The sequence below is a fragment of the Hypanus sabinus genome, chromosome 7, assembly GCF_030144855.1.
Source record: "Hypanus sabinus isolate sHypSab1 chromosome 7, sHypSab1.hap1, whole genome shotgun sequence".
Taxonomy (NCBI): Eukaryota; Metazoa; Chordata; class Chondrichthyes; order Myliobatiformes; family Dasyatidae; genus Hypanus; species Hypanus sabinus.
The window spans coordinates 23,361,083-23,377,804 of NC_082712.1; the positions used below are offsets into that span (position 1 = coordinate 23,361,083).

Sequence of the window (16,722 nt, forward strand, 5' to 3'; positions counted from 1 at the left end):
GACCTTCAGCTCCAAAATTGTGCCGAACATGTCCCTACCTTAGAACTATCTCGGCTTTACCCATAGCCTTCTGTATTTCTAAGCTCCATGTAGCCATCCAGGAGTCTCTTAAAAGACCCTATTGTTTCCACCTCCACCACCACCGCCGGCAGCCCATTCCACGCATTCACCAATGCCTATATAAAAAACTTACCCCAATATCTTTTCTGTACCTGCTTCCAAGCACCTTAAAACTATGCTCTCTTGTGCTAGCCATTTCAGCCCTGGGGAAAAGCCTCTGACTATCCACATGATCAATACATCTCATTATCTTGTACACCTCTATCAGGTCATCTCTCATCCTCCATCGCTCCAAGGAGAAAAGGTCGAGTTCACTCAATCTGTTCTCAAAAGGCATGCTCCCCAATCCAGGCAAAATCCTTGTAAATCTCCTCTGAACTCTTTATATGGTTTCCACGTCCTTCCTGTAGTGAGGAGATCAGAAATGAGCACAGTACTCCAAATGGAGTCTGACCTGGGTCCTATATGGCTGCAATGTTACCTCACGGCTCTTAAACACAATCCCACAATCGATGAAGGCCAATGTACCGTATGCCTTCTTAACAACAGAGTCAACGTGCGTAGCAGCTTTGAGTGTCCTATGGACTTGGACCCCAAGATCCCTCTGATCCTCCACACTGCCAAGAGTCTTACCATTAATGCTATATTCTGCCATCATATTTGACCTAACAAAATGAACCACCTTAAATTTATCTGGGTTGAACTCTATCTACCACTTTTCAGCCCAGTTTTGCATCCTATCAATGTTCCGTTGTAACCTCTGACAGCCCTCCAAACTATACACAACACCCCAACCTTTGTGTCATCAGCAAATTTACTAACCCATTCCTCCACTTCCTCATCCAGGGCATTTATAAAAATCACAAAGAGTAGGGGTTCCAGAACAGATCCCTGAGGCACCCCACTGGTCACTGGCCTCCATGCAGAATATGACCTGTCTACAACCACTCTTTCCCTTCTGTGGGCAAGCCAGTTCTGGATCCACAAAGCAATATCCCCTTGGATCCCATGCCTCCTTACTTTCTCAATAAGCCTTGCATGGGGTACCTTATCAAATGCCTTCCTGAAATCCATATACACTACATCTACAGCTCTACCTTCATCAATGTGTTTAGTCACATCCTCAAAAAAATCAATTAGGCTCATAAGGCATGACCTGCCTTTCACAAAGCCATACCGACTATTCTTAATCATATTATGCCTCTCCAAATGTTCATAAATCCTACCTCTCAGGATCTTTTCCATCAACTTACCAACCACTGAAGTAAGAATTCTACTGTGTCTACTGAAGTCTACTGTGCATGCCCACAAGAAAATGAATGCCAGGGTAGTATCTGATGATGACACCAGTACTTTGATATTAAATTTACTTTGAACTGTGATCTTAACCAGGAATGATTGTGTTTACCATATGACATAAAGAAAATAATGGTACTGGAAAAGGCAGTAAAGATTCTGGGTGGTACCAGAAATGTAAAATTATTAGTTGTCAGAACTGATATTCATTTGTTCTTGAAAAAGAAGGTTAAGCATAGAATATAGAACATAGAATATTGCAGCACACCACAACACAGGCCCTTCAGCCCATGATGCATAAACTCCACCCCCTTCAATGTGTTCCTTGAGACCAATCTCCTTGATAACTGTTTTGGTTACACAATACCCAACCTTATACCTAACATCTTCTAAGTGACACAAGAATCAAGATATTTACATGCAATGTGGACATTTTTAAAATTCTCTATGTGATGCCAATTTACGTCATCATATAAAGGACATTTCTGAAAGTACAGGTTGTGTACCCATTATCTGACATTCCAAAATCCAATTTGTTTTTATTTGTGACATGATGTCACAAATATTCATTCCACAAGGTGCTGGGGAAGATTCCCAGGCAATGCGCAGATATCTTTGCACATCACAGAACAGTTCTGAGGAGTGACCTCACTTATGTAATGAGCAGAGTTAATGAAAAGTAGAACAACATTGCATACAGCAAAAAAAATGAAGATCTCGAACGTGTATTAAACGAATGAATTTGTCAGCACAGGAGTGAAGATATGCCGCTCAATGGTATGCTGCCCATGAAATGAGTAAAGATCTATCACAACAAACTGAACATTGAAGGCAATTGTGAACATTCAGCAGGCTGGTTGCAGAAATTTAAGAAAACACTCGACAGTAAATCTTTAAGGATTATAATTTTTTAAAGATAAAGCATTTAATTATGAAGCAGCAGAGAAATTTATTAACAAATTAGCAAATGATGAAAATCTAACACGAGAATAAGTCTGTAATGCTGATGGTTTTTATAGCTTACATAAAATGTAAAAAAAAGTAAAATACTAAGACAGTGTATTGCAACCTTTTAATCAGGTGGAGACTGAAAGCCTGCCATTGTTTGTTGTTGTACAACAGCTGATTCAGGTTTTCTCCCAATGCTTCTGTGTTGCTTTTGTTAGCCTGCACATATTAAATATTTGTTATATTAATGGTATGAAATAATCTTTACTGTTATCTACATATGTATGATAAACAAGTGTAAGACAAAGTCTGCTTGCAGGCAGCACATGGATTAAGCCAAAAATGTTGGCAATCCCAAGCTATATAATTACATATTTCAAAATCTGAAAAAAATCTGAAATCCAAAACACTTCCAGGCCCAAGCATTTCAGATAAGGAGTACTCAACCTGTAATAACTAATAACATATCAGTACATATATACATTTAAACCTCTAGGTTTTTGAAAGTACTGTTATGTGCTTCTTATTTCTATAGGGAAGTATAACAAATATTGAAGAAAGAAAGTATAGAGATAGGTTTATGTCCTGTTGAGCTGAGAGCTAATACAACATGGCAGGTCATTCATCTCATATATAACTCTATCTACAGTCATAAAATTAGTCTAATATAAACCAGATAAGTTCTATAAAGAGTTGAGAGTTGGATGGTTACAGAAGGGATTCTTCTTCCATAGATCTATCTTTGTGACATGTATGATGCTGTATTTTTGGACGATGTTGTCAAGGAAAGACTTGAGGTGAGAAATAGGATGAATCCTTTGGGAAACCAGTGCTAATGGTCGAAGCTCCTTATCTATTTGGCCAGCAGGAAAGGACTATTCCTTCCACCTGGACAAAGATATTGGAGGGTGATGTTGCAGTCAGTTGTTTCATAATCAGTAGGTAGGAAAAATATGCATTAATTCAATCACCATATTAACCAACAAGTACCTATGCTGCACTGTTGATTGTGAAATGCAGATACCTTAGAAAGCACTTAAGGCCTCAAAGGCTCCAGTGATACTTAGAATCTGATATAGACAAAATCCACGATTCACAGTACTGCGCAAAGTCTTACGCACAAATATATAGCTAGGGCACCCAAGACATTTGCACAGTACAGAATTAGTTAACATGGAGTGGAGAATGAGTTTGTAAATATGTTGGGAATCGTGAGTGTGGATCACTACAAGTGGGGTATGGGACAGGTGGCAGAGAAGGTTTGACAGGGGCAGCCGCAGACACACCCAGCACTGTGGCACCAAGGAAGTCATTTGATTCCAAACTATTAGTTTAATAATCATTACAGAATGCCCCTTGGGTGCTTCCTACTCCCACCCCTGTCCTTTCCCCTTTCCCCAACCATAATTCCCCTCTCCCTGCCCCTTTCCCATTCTCAGTCCACAATAGAGACCAACATCAGAATCAGGTTTATCATCACTCAACTTTTCATGAAATTAGTTCATTTTTGCAGCAGCAGTTCAACGCAATGTATAAAATTACTTCAGTATTGTGCAACAGTCCTATATGTATGCTATATATTGCTATATATATGTGCCTACAACTTTTGCACAGTACTGTATGTATGCAAAATAATTACATCAAAGGTCTATCAACACTTGACTTTTGCCCCAGGGCTCCAGACACCTGGGTTCAATCCAGACTTTTAACATTGTGTATGTGATTTTCCTCCAGGTGCTCTAGTTTCTTGCCACATCCCAAAGCTGTGCAGGTTGGTAGATTAATCAGGCAAAATATTTTATCCTTTGTTTGTGGGTGAGTAGTATAATCTGTGCCTGAGGAGATGATGAGAAAGTGGCATAAATAAAAATTGGGATAATATAGGAGTGTGTGGGGTTAGCACAAGCGCAGTGGGCTGAAGGAGCTGTTTCTGCTTTATTTCTCTGTATGAGCCAATGACTCTCCATGACTAAAAATATAAAATTACAAGAGTACATTTTGAACTTTGCAGAGTATGGTTCAACTAATTAAATTGCTGCACTAAGATCACTTACAATTCAAACATATTCAAACATGTTTATAATGTAGGAGAAATGTGTATTTAGTACTGTATTTCAGTAATATTTGAATAATATTGTAAATATACTGTTTGGGCATTTTTGTTTGTTTAAATAGGTCATTATGAGTTATACATAAATATATGCAAGTTGTATACATTATTACGCCACCACGTCATTTTTGTGTGCCGCACTAAAGTCAAAGTGAAGAGTACATGTTTATTCTAGTTGATCTGTATTTTTCTTTCAATCAGTTTTGGAATTACAAAATATCACAGTGGTATTGAGGAAGTTATAAAACAAACTCAAGAAAACCTGTTGAAACACAGCGGGACATTTGAATATTAAAAAATGCAGCATGTGGTTTCTTTAGAAAAGGAAAAGATGATCAAGTTTTAAAAAAGACAGGAAACAGAAGATATTCAAGGGTTTATAAACTGTTGATTACTGGGTGATAATAATCATAAACTTACAAAAGCAGAAATGGCTAAAAATATCAAAAGGATGCACAAGGGATAACTGGACATAGTATACTAAGCCAAATGATCAGGGGTTTAAGGCAAATGATGAGAAACAAGTGGCAATTTTGCTGAGTGCATCAGGCAGAAGAGTGTACTTAGAAATTTAACTGCTCCAACCAAACTAGCCAAAATGAGTTTTGCTGGTATTGTGGTAGTAATGCGTGAACATTTAGAACCAAAACCTCTATTGTTTGCGGAACACATTAGGTTTCATGAGCAGAATGAAAATGGAAGGGGAGCCCATTTCAGTGTATGTGGCAGAATTGAAAAAATTGTCTGAGCATTGTCAGTTCAGTAATGGGCTTAATGATGTACTGAGAGATTGTTTGGTTTGTGGAATCTTACAAGAAAGCATTCAAAAACAGCTCCTAACTGAAACACAACTCACATTTAAAAGAGCAGTTGAAATTTCTGTGTCAATGGAAACAGCAGACAGAGACGCAATTGAGTTGCAGTCAGGAATGAACATGATCATGATCGACATTGCAATGATGGGACAGAAACTGGCCTCGCCAGACAAATCATTTTTCCGTTGTGGCAAGAGCTCATATCCATCAGACCAATGCAGATTTAAAGGTGAAACTTGTAGAAAATGCAACAGAGTAGCACACATACAAAAAGCTTGTCAAGCAGACAAATATAAATGGAGTCCACAGGGAAGTGATAAAAAGTCAAGTTGCAATTTTAAAAAGAACACTAATCTACATGCTATTGATGAAAAATCTTATAACGGTGAGAGTGACACAGGTGTGAGATTTACGATATGAAAACTAGGGTAGACAAGCAACATCGATTACACTAGAAGTGAATGGGAAACAAATTAAAATGGAATTGGACTCTGGCTCAGCTGTTTCACTTTTTCCACAAAATAACTTTGAATGGCATTTCAAAGATACTGAACTGAAGCCTGCAGATATTCAACTAAGAACTTATACTGGAGAAAACATAACTCCTGTGGGAATAACATGTGCAATCGGGAAATACAACAACCTACAAGCCACATCGCACCTGTCTGTAGTAAAAACAAAAAAGCTTACAGACATCAGCAGAATTGAACTCAGTCACTGGTGTTGTAATAGCAATATGCCTATCTCTACCCCAAAGCGACAACGTGAAATCAGTTCTGAAAATTCTCAGCCCCAGGAATTGTCTGATTATTCCCTTCAGTATATACTGCTTGACTCGCTAAGTTCCTCCAGCATTTTGTGTGTGTTGCATTGCTCAAGATTGCTGGTATCTGCAGAATCTTGTGTTTCTCTGTTTCTCTCTCAATGTAGCCTTTCTTGTTAAGTATTTAATATTTTGCTAATATTTAAGTAATATTATAAACACATTGTTTGATTAAGCATTCCTTGTTGTTTAAATAATTAATTACGGGTTTATGTAAAAGTACGTGAATGGCATACCACATTACACCACCATGTCATATGTGCATGCCTAATTAAAGTCAAAGAAAAAAATACACATTTATCCTGGTCTCCTACTGTTTTACTTGCAATTAGTTTTGGTGTTACAAAACATAACAAGAAGGTATTAACCTGATCATTTCCAAGCTAGTTGCTTTGCCTTGTAACTCAACTAGAACAAAAAACACTTATTTATATCTTCTCTTTGAGTTAATAAATTACCCTGGTAGCATTTTTGAGCAAAATTGGACACTGACTGCCAAGGGGAAATACATAACCTTGAGGAATGACTTACTCAAGCAAACCAGCTTTAGCCTGCTTGGCAAGAAAATGCGGGGACTTCTGAATGTCATTGGCAGAAGCTGTGAAAAGCTTAGCCGGCTTTCAAAACTGGAAAAAAGTTTCCGAATATCCAAAGCATCTTGCAATAGTTAAAAGTATTAGTTATCTGTTGCATACCAATCAACACTGTTAAACTTTTAAAATAACTCATTAACTCCATTGTTTAGAAAATAGGCCATCTATTTGAATATTTTATCTTTCCCTCAAAGCAGTTAATTGCCACTAAAATGAATGAAGTCACTAAAGGCAGTATAAAGCTTTACCTCAACAGCAATCATCAGTTAGGATTCAATTCACTCCGAGGTCTGTAAAGAGTTCTCCCCATTACTGCATGAGTTTCCTCCAGTTCTCTAGATTCGTTCCACATACCAAAGACGTATGGGTTAGGGTTAGTGCTACAACGGTGCCAGAAGTGTGACAACCTTTGTGGGCTGCCCCCAGAAAATCCTCAAACTGTGATGGCCATTGATGCAAAGGATGCATTTTACTGTGTTTCAATGTTTCGATGTATTTGTGGCAAATAAAGCTGATCTTGATTGATTGGAAGCTACTCTAGTTAGATCACACACGTAATCCAACTGGCATACTTCCAGTAGGCAAAATGCAGAGGGCCACTGCTGGGGAATTGGAGGAGCTCAGCTGTGTGACCGTCGAATATTGGAGTACAGTTGAGAAGTCGCTGTTGAGCACCTCTCAGGAAGTTTAGAAGATTTGTGTTTGAGTCTCACGCTTTCTAACAATTGAATAGGGGGGGGGGGGGGGGCGTCGACAGTTCCATGTGGTGCTGTCTGTCGTTCTCACAAAAATCCATCCTTTGTTGGGATGTTGGTTTTCCGCTGTTCATAAGTAGGAATTGTTCATCAGGGCAGAATTTTCCAGTGTTCCCACCTTGCTACACACCCCTCCCAGGCACCAACAGCAGCTTCCCACCAATTACACATGACATGAGTAAGATGACTTATATGAAAGCCCATGCTTTAGCTCGTTCCCATGGATAACAATAAATGTAAGCCTTATTTTTTCCCTCCAAAGATATTAAGTACACAATAGGGATGGCAAAACATCCTGTGTAATAATGACTACATCGATTCTGAGGCCCATATCAGTGACAATTGACATTCCAATTGTGTTTGTCTATTATTGTTCTAATACCTTTGAGGAGTTTGAATGGTTTGTGAAATTATGTTATTTCTCACTGAGTAATCATTACTTCCTGGGTTCACATGGCAGGTCTAAAGAATATAAAAAGAACATTTGAATTCTTGCCTCTTGATTTATCATTTACTGCAAACTGACCCATACTCTCACCTTGGAATTTCCTTTGTTTTCAGCAAGTATATGGCTTCCAGTTTACTCTAGCAATGACTATACAAATTTCTAGGCTGACTCTCCAAGGCAGTAAGGATATAGACTGTCCTTTGCTGAGATGTTTATTCTGGGCACCTATGTCTCATAAATAAATGCTCCCATGACAATATTTCAAAAACATCCAGTTTCTATCCCTCAATCATTATCAGGTTATTGAGTCATCACTATCTTGCATCTTCTCCACTTCATGTTTCTTTGTTCCTCATCTCTAGTTGTCTTCATCTAATGTCCTGTGCTCCATTTTGAACTCCAGCTCCCCGAATTAACACATTAACAGGATGACCTCTACAACATATCACCATGGTAATCCTGTGCTTGGCCTATTAGAGATATCTGCTTTGTCTTCTTCTTCCCTCCACACCTTCCCTGCAACTTAAAACAACCTTGTTTATTCTTCTTTCCAGTTCTGGCAAAGGACTTTCTCAAATTGTTAGCTCTGTATCTCTTTCCATAGAAGCTTAATCTTTCCAGCATTTGTGGCTAATATGAGGGGGCATAATTAAAGGTGACTGGAGGAAAGTATGGAGGGGTGGTGTCAGAATTGTTTTATTACATGGGGGTGCATGGACCGCACTGCCAGGGTTGGTGGTAGAGGAAGATACATTAGGGCAGGGATTCTTAATCTTTTTTATGCCATGGACCCCTACCATTAACCAAGGATCCGTGGACCCCAGTTTGGGGACTCCTGCAAAAGGGAAATTTAAGAAACTTTTAGATATGCACATGGGAGGTTCCTCTGGATCCTTCAGTTTCCTCCCACACTCCAAAGACATAAGGGTCAGTGGGCCCATGTGTCGCTCGGGTGTAATTGGGCATCATGAGGCTTTTGGGCCAGAAGGGCCTGTACTGTGCTGTATCTCTCTAACGGAGGACTATATAGGAAAGAAAGGTTAGATTGATCAGCAGAACATTATGTGTTAAAGGGCCTGCGCTGTACTGTTTTATGTTCTATATTTCTCTTTTGCTTTTATCTTGGCTGGGATTATCTCATGTTGAGAATAATGGGTACAGGGGGACGCTAAGCATTATAGGGCTAACACGATCTCAGTGAATGGTAGTGCAAACTTAAGAACTGTATGGCCTATTCCTGCTCCTATTTCTAATGTTCTTATGCACCAAGACCTTCTAATGAATATAGCATTTAGTTATGAAACTTTCACCTGACAACGTTCAATACAAAGACCCTGTGCTTATATATTCCTCCCATTTTCTTAACAGGGTAATTGATACAGAAATAACTTACTGCATTTTAGGCAAAACTCCCAGTTACAAGCTTAGCTGTGGTATTTATTATACAGATGACTGAAATCAGACTTACGAAGGGAAAAAGATCAAAATGGTAATCATGCTTGATGCAGTTATCTTGTGAAGTATATTTCAGCTTTTCACCACGAAGAAAACGGTGGTGGTGAAACTGTTGGACGATGGTCACCTGGAATTCATTATCTGAGGGGACAAGGATTAATGTGAGCTGTTACTCAGAAGCAATGCTTGCTGCAGTCCCTCAGAGGAAGCCAATTGCTTTCTAAATTCACAGTAAATTTATTATCGACAGATTGTACATCTATGTCACCATATACTACACCGAGATTCATTTTCTTGCAGGCTTTCACAGTAGAACAAAAAAATCAAATTAAGTCAATAAAAAACTACACACAAATAACCAATGTGCAGATGAAGACAAACTGTGCAAATACAAAATGATAATAAGTAAATAAATAATGAATATGAGTTGTAGAGTCTCTCTTTATGCTGAATATCCTACTGTACCACACCAATATTAGAATTCTGACCGCTCCTGATAAAAAGACTTGTCCATGCCATCCCAAATCAACAGTTTCTGAGATACTCAAACTACCCCTGTCTAGCACCAACAATCATTCCACGGTGAAAATCACTTAGATGACATTTCCTTCCCATATTGATGTTTGGTCTGAACTTCTTGACCACATCTACATGCTTTTTCTGCATTGAATTGCTGCCATATGATTGGCTGATTGGATATTTGCATTATTGAGCTGGTATACAGGTGTAGCTAATAAAGTGGCCGTTAAGTATATATGTACTTTATTAATAACTTTACTTTGACTTTATGCTGAGTTTGAGGTCTTGATCTTCAGGCATTTTCTTTTCTTACACAGACAAAGGCTCACGGATATGGGAAATTGCCTGCATTTTCCAGGGTCTTATCATACACTACTGTTTCTCTGGTATATCTTCAAGCAGTGAGGATGGGTTGTTAGACAACTTCGGCAGACATAAGATGTTCATTAGTGAACAAGTCAGCAAGCACTTAGGGCTTGGCATCAGAATGTATATACATGCTAAGATTGCAGCTCCAGTGTTGAAGTTAAGTTCACATGTCTGTACATTGTGACGGAGTCATAACACAAAGATTTTTACTCCCTCACGTAGTGGGACGGATGTAAGATTTGAATAAATTCAAACTCAATATTTGGCGCCAAAGGCTTTAGTGAAGTCAATAAAGGTAAAGAACACAGTGCTTCATTATCCTGGAAGAGAGGCACAGTGAAGATCACGTCTGTGGCTCTAGATGGACAGATTATTATTCTGGGACCAGTTAGTGAAGAGTCTTTCCCCATAGTGGATGAAAGGCAGAACCATACTTGGATATGTGCCGTCCTCGAGGCGGCATTCATGATTATGATGTCTCTAAGGTCTCTTAACATGTCTGTCTCTTGATAGACCCAGGTAAATTCCATAATGAAATGCCCTTTGCTTGTAGGAGCCAACTATACATCCAAAGGACAACAAAGTGTTTGAAATGAAATATTGTGTAAATTATATCTCAAGTCCAATGTCGAATTCAACAGTTCCTTTCCAAATTTTATTTGGAGATACGTCATGGTAACTGGCTCTTTTGGCTCAAAAAGGCTGTGCCTCCCAATTACACCCATGTGACCAATTAATCAACTAACCTGTTCTTCTTTGGAATGTGGGAGGAAACCAGAGGGTCTGGAGGAATCCCACGCAGCAACAAGGAGAATGCACAAATTCCTTACAGATAGCAGTTGAAACCAAGTTGCAGGTGCTGTTACAGTGTTACACTAACCACTAATCTACCGTGCCATTCGAATTACAAACATGAATCCTCAGTAACATTCATGCTTTACAGCTTGAGCTTTGGCTCAGGATTGTAGCACATTCACTTCTGAATCAGGTTCAAGTCCCAATCAGGAGGCTTCAGTACAGAAATCTGGACTGAAAGCTTTGTTTTGATTCATTCGCAGGATGTGTACGTCACCAATAATGCCAGCATTTATTGCAAGTAAATTACACCTGATCCTCAGGAGGCAGACAGAAACCAACCACATTAATGAGTATAATCACAAACAGGAGAGACTGTGTCAGGACAGCACTCTAGTAAATTTATACAGATGTACCATGGACAGCATTCTGGCTGGTTGCATTGCTGTCTGTTATGGAGATGCCAAAGCACAGGATTGGGAGAAGCTGCAGAAAGTTGTAAATTCATCTGGCCCCATCATGGGCAGCAGCCTCTTCACCATCAAGGACATCTTCAAAAGGCGATGCCTTTAGAAGGACCACCTGGGATGTGCTCCCTTCTTATTACTACCTTTAGGGAAGAGGTAGAGTAGCCTGAAGACACACACTCAGTGTTTTGGAAACAGAGACTTTGTCATCAGATTTCTGAAAGGTCCATGAGCATTAACGTGACCTGACTACATGGCTCTCTTTCTGCACAGCTCATTCATTTACTTGCTGATATAAATCTTACTATAACTTATTGTAATTTTATTGCATTACTCAGTGCAACTGCCATAAGACAACAAATTTCGGGTCGATACTAATAGGGACACCACGACAGTCTGATGATATTAGAGCTCGGGGCATTGGAGTTTGGAGTTTGATGTCCTCTTTAAGAAAGCTTGTTCTTCCCATATGCACATTTCTGATTTTACTCCGGGTGCTCTGGTTTCCTTCCACTGTCCAAAAGCATAACAGTTAGTACGTTAATTTGTCATTGTAAATTTTCCTGTGCTTAGGTTAGTGTTAAATCAGTGGGTTGCTAGGCGGCACAGACCAGTGGGCTGCAACAGTCTGTTCCACGCTGTATCTCTAAATAAAAAAAAATAAAAATGTTAAAGCTGGATTTAAATCAGATCAATGGTCCAAAACCCTGAAACGTAACCACAATGATATCACGTCCATAGGGATTGTACCACTAATTGGAGACACTATCTGCAAAAGAAAACTGTTGCACAGCACATTTCAAAGCAAATGAGATTTATTGATCATGTCCTGGCCAATACTTTCAGCCAACTCACCTTTCCATATCAACCAGAATCATTAAAATTAATTATTGATTTATCTCATGTAGGCTGTGACTATTATTTAGAAGTTTGCTGTGAAATGCTTCAGGTGTCCAAAATAAGATTAAAGAGTTACTTTCAAAATGCACTTTTCATGTCACAATTAATGCCTCATGTCATGGCACAGGCTGAAGAGCCCATTTCTATCCCAGGACTCCCTTGCCAGACAGTCAATTAACTGAAGAGTAAGGTGCAATGTTAAGTAAGCAAATGTCTAATTATTAACCAAAGTTAGCTGTCTGTAAAAAGAGTGCTTCCAGCTAGAAGTGAGAAATCCCAAGACCTTGTGCTATTGAGGTCACCTTGTCTAACCTCATCAGTGTGTGTGTGTGTGCGGGGGGTGGGGGTTAGAAATCAAGAACATCTGCCTTGGAATGATGCCACTTCTTCATAAGCCTGAGATACTCTTTTCAGTTGCCTTGAGATATCACATCTTGAGTCCAATCTGTACCGGCATATTTTTGTTCTGTCAGAACTGGTCAGTGGATGAAGCAGAGAAGGCCAGATGTTGTTGATCACTGTTAGTTGCATAGGGAACGCAGGCTTTAACTCAGATCTTCCCCAAGCTGTCAGAATGGTCACACTTCCAGCCATTAACCCACTCCACCACCTCCTACCACCACTACAGCCACAGCAGCCACCGCTCTCCACAGCCCCTCAGCACCTGTTCATTCCCACACTTTACACACTGCCACCTTTACCCTTACACCTCAATCCCAGACTGACACAGCCACTGTCCTACTATGTTTCCAGATGTCCTGCCGCTATCTAGAGGAGTTCCTCTTGCCAAGAATCACTTTGTCACTTTAGCATTTCCTATCAGAGTCACCTTATGTACAGATATTCATACACCCAGCAACACTTCATCTACATACAATCAGCATAGGTATATACACTAATCTTATCTATAAACTTCCACATTTAACAGTTATTTGTACACTGTCTCATAAAATTGCTTTTATACTTATATTTATTGTTCTTTTTATACTTATTATGCCACACGAGATCCAGAGTAACAATCATTTCATTCTCTTTTACACTCATGCACTGAAGAATGACAATAAACAATCTTGAAAATTGAACATCAGTAAAGGGGGGAATAAAAATCTAAAAGAAACCTGCAGGTGGTAAAAATCTGACGCAGAAACAGAACAGTCAGCATTTGTGGTTCTTCAGATTCCCTTTCCACAAAAAAACATCTGACCAGTTGACCATCATTTTCTGCTTTTACTTCAGTGAATTTAACAGCTAATCAAGGAAAGAGATATAAGACAATAAAATCATAAGACTCGGAAGCAGAATTAGACCTTTCAGTCCATTGAGTCTGCTCCGCCATTCTGTCATGGCTGATTCAATTTCCCTCTCAACCCCAGTCTCCTGTGTTCTCCCTGTAACTTTGACACCCTTACTAGTCAAGGAATTATCAATCTCAGTTTTAAATATACTCAATGATTTGGCCTCCACAGCCATCTGTGGCTATGAATTCCATAGATTCACCACACTTTGGCTAAAGAAATTCCTCCTAATATCTGTTCATAGGGACAACTCTGTATTTGAGGCTGTGCCCTCTGATTCTAGACTCCCTGACAATAGGAAACATCTCTCCATATTCACTCTATCTAGGCCTTTCAATATTCATAGGTTTCATTGAGATCCTCCCCCCTCCATTCTTCTAAACTAACCTAATATGTATGAATAAAATTAAAGTTCCCTCGCCAAATAAACCATGTGTTTGTTAAAACATTAATTTAATTTTCTCTGTGTGTTAATTTTATCACAGGGAATGCAACTTTTGTTGTGCTTTTCCCTGCTTTGTACTCTCAGACTGTTGGGCTCATTAGTTTTGATGGCCTGGAATTCAAACTCATTGAAAGTCACGATCCCAATTGTTAAATGGTTTCTATTGCACCGTTTGAAGTAATAGACTTTAGTATTTAGATAACACATCTTTACTTTTGAAAATCTCATGCAGTGGCCTGTTACAATGGATTGCTAGCAGACACATTGCCACAGTTACAGACCAACTGATGGGCCAGCAGTGGCAAATTGAAAGAGTTTTTGCAGCTTCTAACTTTAAAGGCAACATGTGCTTTTCATTCCCCGGTCATCAAAAATAAAACATTCAGCACTTTAGTCATGGCCTGAAAATACCTTTCCAGTCACCTACTGGGATTTTTTCATGAGGTGTTACTGACGGCCTAGAAATCCAATAATGAAACTCGACACCCTCCTGGTCATTATCATGGGTTAAACCGCAGGTTACAACAAATACAGAGATTTTCTTTGGTGGCTTCAGTGTTAGTGACGGTTCTGTATCAAGGGATTTCTTGAACTGTCAGTCTCTGCCATTCAAAAAGAAAGTAATCTGAGCACAGCATCATAGAATTATTAGAGAACAGAAAGAGGCCAGTTGGCCCATTGAGTTCAAAGGTCATTCATTGTCAAAGTACATATATGCCACCATATACCATCTGAGATGTACTTTCTCATGGGCATTCACAGTAAATAGAAAGAAGCACAATAGAATCAATTAAAAACTGCACAAAAAGACAGACAACAACTGATGTGTAAAGAAGCCAAACTGTGCAAATACAAAACAATAATAAAGATTTAATAAATAATATTAAGTTGTAGAGTCCTTGGAAAGTGAACACTCAATCTGTTTCCAACAAGTGCAATTCATAATTCTAATGCTTTGGCGTTTCCCCATAACTTTGGAAATTATTCTCTGTCACCACTTCCATTCTGTTGTGTCTGTTTCCACCACCTCCACAGGCAGTAAATTCCAAATCATTGCTCTCTGAATGAAAGAGTCAATTCGCTCATTACCCTTGTACATTTCGTCCAAAATTTAAAGTGTGTACCCTGGTCCTGGAGCTGTCTGCTAAAGGGAGTAAGCTTTGGTTAAGTACCTTATCTGAACTCACCATGATCTCATACAGCTCTGCCTACTCTCTTCTTGACTGTTTTTGCTCCCAAGAGAATAATGTGGCTGAAACATCACATCTGCTAGCTTTCAAACCCCAAACCTTTCTAATAAAGCTTTCACTATGTTCTTTCTTACATCTTCCTTAAAGCTCTATGATCAAAATTTCTTGCTGGATTTGCACAGATTCTACATAATTCTCTCACAATGATGCTCCGTCCTTCTTTATGAATCCGAGGATACCCTAATGCTTCACAAAATATTGCTACTTCCACAGTCAAGTATTTATGCAGGACCCTCTACCCCTCCACTCCCTTTTTAAATGGTCTATTTAGCTTATATTTTCTCTCTTACTTTGTGCCAAAGTATATCACGTCACATTTCTGCGTTAAACTTAACCTACAGTTCTAATGTTGCCATAACTAGCAAGTGGGGAAAATAGTCTTGCTTGGTTTTCAAACATGAAAGCAAAGCTTCTCTTAATATATAATAATGTTTCAGGCCAAAAACATTGCACCAGAGAATTCTTCTACTTCTACTAGTTGGAAATATTGTGGACGAAGACTTAAACCTTCGGAGAAATGGTTCCTGGAAAGGAAATGGGACTTAGAAAAGGATTTTGAAATCTGGTATTCATCAAACCAATTTTGCTCAGTCAGGCTGGGCTCATGCCACCTCATCACCTGTTGCAGCCACCCAACAGAGGAGGTGCCGGGAGCAGTGAGGGAGAGAACAGATCCAAAATGGGTACACTGGAAATCTGTGCTGGGCTGGGGTTGGCCCATGCAGTCTGGCTGTCCACTGGGGCTACTCCCAGTGTTCATTCCCTGGAAGACAAGCTGGATTGCCTTCATCTGCGCTAACCCACAATGAGATGAGGAGCTGTTATATGCTTGTTAATGCTGAAACATGGCTCCAGCACAATATCCCATGCACCATCAATCTCAGGCCATGTCACTCAGGGACTTGTGCTGATATTATTTTGAGAATGTATATGTTATCGTAACTATGTGTGCTGTTTATGGCTGCATGTAGTGTGCTTTGTGACATGGCGCTGGAGGAATGCTGTTTCAATTTGCTGTATACACGTGTATTGTTGAATAACAATTGAACTCAAGCTTGCTGAACCTGGTTGGGCATATTCCTCGAGGTAATAACGCACGATCAATCAAGTCACTTCCGTTCTGTTATTGGTCACCTGGTTCTCATACTGTACCACCTTCCCACCTTTATTGGAAGGTAATAATTACCTGAGTGCCTGTCAGAATGCAGCTACTGGAGATTAGAAGTTAATACGGAGAATACCGGAAGAGCAATAGGGCAGGCAGTGGCTGTAAGAGAAAGTAAGACAATGTTTCATCAGGTTTTGATCAGAAACACCAACTATCTTTCTCTGTCCACGTGTGCTGCTTGATCTGCTGATTATTTCCGGAATTTTTTTAT

The 16,722-nt window shown here is 39.4% G+C and overlaps 1 protein-coding gene across 2 annotated transcripts in view; it reads right to left on the minus strand.

The window, feature by feature from the left end:
- The window catches only part of vegfc (vascular endothelial growth factor c), a 222,495-nt gene that overhangs the window by 135,266 nt on the left and 70,507 nt on the right, over positions 1–16,722 (minus strand). The window lies entirely within an intron of this gene.